Raw genomic sequence first — 5151 nt, 5'->3', positions numbered from 1 at the left:
GCAGGCAGCAGCTTGCTAGGCAGGCTGGAGGGGTCAGGAAAGGACAGGTACATTTTGGGAGTTGATACACCTCTCAAATCCCTACTCCTCAGATGGATGCTTACACAGAATCATCTCCCACTTTGAGGTTGGTGGTTGGAACTTGCTTTACCGAGTCTCTCATCCCCTCCTATTCTGGCAGACGTGAGCAGGAACCTGGGCAAGAGCTTTCCCATTTAGTACAGAGCACAAACCGTTCTTTCGCTGGCACAGACCAGTGAGTTCACATTTCATTGGGTAACTGGGTGGAAATCAGGTTCCACATGCAGTTCTCTAGGCATGGTCCCTGCCTGCACCTGGCCATTTCTGAACAAATGTCCAAACCAGAAGACCTCAGCTTCTCAGAGTCCCCTCACCTATCTTCTTTTCCTTGCTCTTACCTGAACCGGTCTAAGCAGGACTGCAGTTCTATGGCTGCCCATGCTGGTTCACATTGGATGGTGGGTCATTCTTTAATTACCTAGAAAGCAAAGACAGACAGAATACAAATATTTCTAGAAAGAAATTATCATGGTGTGTGGCTTCTACAACTTTTAGCAGTGATTGTGGCTGTTGTCCTTCCTGGCTCCCTTCCTGAGGACGAGGGTCCAACATGACTTAGGCACAATAAAGTGAACTGGTTTTACCACATCTAAAGCTGGGGGGTGAGCTTGGGGGATGAGACTCAGGGCCACATTCATTGTGGTTTTGGTTTTTGGACTTCTTGTGTAGGATCACGTGCAGTACAATTGAAAACACACAACATTTTCTAGTTTTTATTTGTATGCAATGTACATTTTTGTGATATTCCATTTTAGCAAATACTTTGGGGTTCATAATCTTGACGGAGTCTTACTCGAATCTGTTTCTATCATATCAAATCTTCATTAAAGACCTGAAAAGAGCAATAGGCTGGTCAAAACCTATCAAATCTGTTCAAACTGACACATACTGTAAAAAGAAATCTGCTTGATATCCTTTCGTTGAGAATCATCCAGCCCTGACTCTATAATTCTATAGAATCTATAATATAATGCTCATTGAGTTTGGCCGTGGTAAAACCCATCATGTCCCTAATTGAAGAGAAGAAACAGGTCTAGCCAATCAGAGTATTTCATTTTTCTGGTCATAGTGATTGGGTCATGTATAAAAACATGACCTAAGATAGCCAATCAGTCTTTTCTGGGGGTTTTGCTACAGCTCATAGAAACATGTGCTCTCTTTTCCTGGAGTGTTCCTAGGAGTGAAGGTAAATAGAGGAAACTAGAGCTGGGGGGGGGAAGGGGGAGGAAAGGGAGGGAGGGAGAGAAAGGAGGAGAGGAGAGGAGAGGAGAGGAGAGGGAGAGAGAGAGAGAATGAGAACAGAATTCTGAAGTTATTATTTGAACCACTGAGTCCAGCTGTGCCTAAAGCTCATCAATGAGCCAATAAACTCTTTTTTGTGGGGGGAGTGGTTAAGCCAATTGGAGCTGTGTTTTTACGCACAAATGAAAGAAGTTAATAGCTAATAAAGCTGCCATTTTCTTTTTCTCACAGAATTAGGAAATACATCTCTAAAATTGTTTATTTGTGGTATCCTTTATTCCTTCCCACATAAAAGAGGCAGCTTACAAAAATAAATAAGAAGAGGCAAAAGCTAAAAATCAAAGGGTAACTTTAATACACAAAATGCATATCATATGTATATTTAGAGCACAAACTTTTTATTAAATTGTCAAAATGAGTATTGTTGAAGGTGCCGGGAAATGGGCTCTAGGAGAAACTGTGAACCGGTGCAACGTCTGGAGAGAAGCTGGCCGTGCTTGTTCGTAGTGCTTGTAACCAACCGTTCTTCTGCTTTAAAGAAGGTACCTGAAGGAAATGTCTTAAGTGTGTGAAGATGTATACAGAATCTTAGCTATCAGAATGATTGCTATAACCACAAGTTGGAATACAGCCTGAATATTCAATGATAAGTTATGGGCTTAAAATATGATATGGTCCCATTGTGATAACATGCTGTTTATTAAAATAATAACATGGGATTTTATTTAGTAACGTGATATAATATGTATATATTATGGGGTGGATCAGGACTAGAATGTTTAAATTCTTCCTATGCTGCAGCAAGATTCACTCTTAACTATGGGCTCTTTTAATACAAACAAATGAAGGGATGGTTTGCTGGTTATAATTAAAAAGCAGAAAGTATAGAAGTGGTAGAATTACCCCTCTGGTGTCACAGTGTGGGTCAGACTTGAATGTCCTGAACGTGAGGTTGACTGTCTCCTGTTGGACCATGGGCTGTGTGTACATGCTGTATTTCTCCAACTGTTGGCTGTATTGGAGATTATTCAGTGACATTGTGTTGAGTCTCAGAGTATCTCCTGTATTTTAAATCAATGGTCACCAAAATGTATATGTATTCACAACAAACCACTGGTCTGCTAGAAGACAGTCTCGCAATTTCTATTTACAGGTAATCCATTTTGACTTTCTGTTTCTCATGTTTTATGATGTACATAACAGATATGCAGCAATTCAGTGTTCCTTACAACAACTGCCAAAATGTTTCTGATGGTAAAAGTGTGTTCTGACTTTCTATAGCCATGTACCAAAACAAACAATTTAGTGGCTTAAAATACCATTATATTTTGTTCATAAGAAAAGTTGTGAAGACTTACCTCTGGGTAGTCTGTCTTCCCACTAAGCATTGGCTGAAGCGGCTCACTTAGGTCTGAAAGGCCCATTTCCACGACGGCTCTCCCACCTGGCCAAGTTGGTGCCAGCTGTCATGGTCAGCTGGGGCTGTTGGATGGGGGAGTACCAGTTCTTACATATGGTTTCCCCTTTGGGCTTGAACTCCCTCACAGAACAGTGGCTCAGTATGGAGAGGGAAGACAGGAAGTAGCAACTGCCAGGCTCTCAGGGCTGGAATGAGAAAATACCACAGAATCAAGACGGCCACATTCCACTGTCAGAGCAAGCACTCACCTAAGATTGCAGGGACAGAGGTGCAGCCCCCACGTCGCAGTTAGTAGTTTGTCAAAGAATTTGTGGCCATCTTTAATCTACCACATAATACGTGACCAAAAAGATGTCGAAAAGATCTCCAGTTTGGACAAAGCAAATGTGGCCGGCAGGATGCCCGCAGCTAGCTCTCTGGCTCCTCTGGCTGGGGCTCGGTGGTCAGGGAAGGGAAGGCCAGAAGCTGTTCTCTCCCACGGATGTAGCTCCCAAAGCTGTTTCGTTCGAGGCTCAGAGTTGTCTCCCTATGGCTTTTTCAGAGTATAGTCAGAAGAGGTGAAGGACCATGTAGGGAGGGAAACGGCCTAACTAGCCCTGGCTTTGTCTCCACTAATAAAAATGAGTTTGATTCATAGTAGAAACAAAACACTGAGCTGGTCAGGTCTTGATGACCTGTACAAGACTTTCTCTTTTACTCAGTATACTTTAAATGAAAACATATTGAACACTAACCTAAGAAACCTAAAAGTATAGTCACGGCGACTTTTATGGCTCAGAAAGATATGATTCAAGTGGTGTTCTACCAGAAATCTGTGCATGGGGCCCTTGCTTTTTTTCTTTCTCATCAATAAAGTAAAATAATCACAAACAGAACTTTAAGATTTCTCCTTTAGAAAAGAATATACTCTTGAGAAAAATAAAGGAACCACTGCACCATACAGACTCATTCTGCAAGGAGCTGTGGGGGAGAGAGAGGGCAAACGTTCATTATTTAGAATCCTGACGGCTGCCGTTCTTACAGAGGAGAGCCTGGAAACCAGAGATCTGGAAGGACGCAAATGAGGGAAAATGTGATGTTGTAAAATAGCTTTTCATGAGAAATGGGGCTGCTGAGAAAGACAAAGGGCAGAGGATGTGCAGTTTACAGGGGCGGGGGAGGGGGGTCAGCAAGCTGTGGGTCTGCAGGTGATCCCTTCGGGCGGCATGGGCCTGTCCAGGGATCTGCACCACTTCACTGCTGATTGTGTCTTTTGAGGGTGCTCCTGAGGGATGCTGAGGTGCTGTGAAGGTGGACAAGAGCCGAAAAGCGGCGTCTGAATAGAAAATGGCCAAGCTGTGGGGGTAGCGGCTCTGGAGAGTTAGTGGATTGCAAGTGCTTTTTATTTCGTTTCCTTTTCATTTTGTTTATTATTGATTAATTTCTTTGCTTTTTTTGAGACAGTCTCCTTAGGTAGCCCATGCTGGCCTCAGTCATTTCATCCTCCTGCCTCTGCCTCCTGAAGGCTGAGATTACAGGTGTGCACCACCATGCCGGGCCATTTTTGTATTTTTAAATTTTTCTAGTATCAGGTGCGGCGGCCCACGTCTCTGATCCCAGCACTCCAGAGGCAGCGACAGGCAGATCCCTTTGAGTTTGACGCCAGCCTGGTTTACACAGTGGGTTGCAGGCCAGCCAGCGTTACATAGTGAGACCCCGTCTAAAAAAAAAAAAACTAAAAATTCTCCTAGTTGAATTGTTTATAGGAAATTATTTGAAACTGTATCAACTTTGTCATTACACAGGCCTGTGCTAGAACTTCATTGGACTACTTCTTAAATATGTGATTTTGGACAAGTACCTTAAACCTGTTTTAAATTTTATTTATTTGTTTTCTTTAAATAATAAGCATGTTTTTATTTCTCCCATAACTTTCAAAAGATGAACATCCTGTGATTTAGTGACAGTCTTTACTTCCAAGTAACTTCTTCATCGGGCCTTGGTTCCCTTTTAAGCAGCATGCTGTTATTCCGGAAGGCAGTTAGCTTTTCATCATTCCTTTTGTCTAGACAACAGCAATGACAAATCCCATAGGGACAAGTATATGAACCCAGTGGTCACGCACAAGCTGAAGTGAGTTTGTCATGACTGCGGCCGGGGCACCGAGCAGACCTGCAACCAAGGGCAGCGGCAGTTAATTTTATTTTTAAATTTAAACATACATATGAAAAGTGTCTGAGGCTGGAGAGATGGCTCAGCAGTTAAGAGCACTGGCTGCTCTTGTAGAGGACCTGGGTTTGGTTCCCACATGGCGGCTAACAACCAACCATAACTCCAGCTCCAGGGGATTGCATGACACAGGTGTACTTACACACATGCAGGCTATACACTCATACACATAAAATAAAAATAAATAAAATTTTTAAAGT

At 42.7% G+C, this 5151-nt stretch overlaps 1 long non-coding RNA gene and 1 pseudogene across 2 annotated transcripts; both read right to left on the bottom strand.

Moving 5' to 3' along the window:
* Positions 1 to 1655: 1655 nt before the first annotated feature.
* Positions 1656 to 3274, bottom strand: LOC108491538. 2 transcript variants are annotated; one of them, XR_001872798.1, is made up of 4 exons: positions 2992 to 3274; positions 2682 to 2805; positions 2227 to 2384; positions 1656 to 1869 (listed from the first exon to the last, which is right to left on the bottom strand). It is a non-coding gene; the product is annotated as an uncharacterized LOC108491538 (long non-coding RNA). The 2 variants fall into 2 exon arrangements; XR_001872797.1 differs by lacking the exon at positions 2227 to 2384.
* Positions 3275 to 4692: 1418 nt separating this feature from the next.
* Positions 4693 to 4883, bottom strand: LOC115072837 (annotated as a pseudogene).
* Positions 4884 to 5151: the final 268 nt, after the last annotated feature.

This window comes from Nannospalax galili, unplaced genomic scaffold (assembly GCF_000622305.1).
Source record: "Nannospalax galili isolate Female #2095 unplaced genomic scaffold, S.galili_v1.0 scaffold924, whole genome shotgun sequence".
NCBI lineage: Eukaryota > Metazoa > Chordata > Mammalia > Rodentia > Spalacidae > Nannospalax > Nannospalax galili.
The sequence above is the reverse complement of the archived record's forward strand: the minus strand, read 5'-3'. Positions and strand labels throughout refer to the sequence as shown.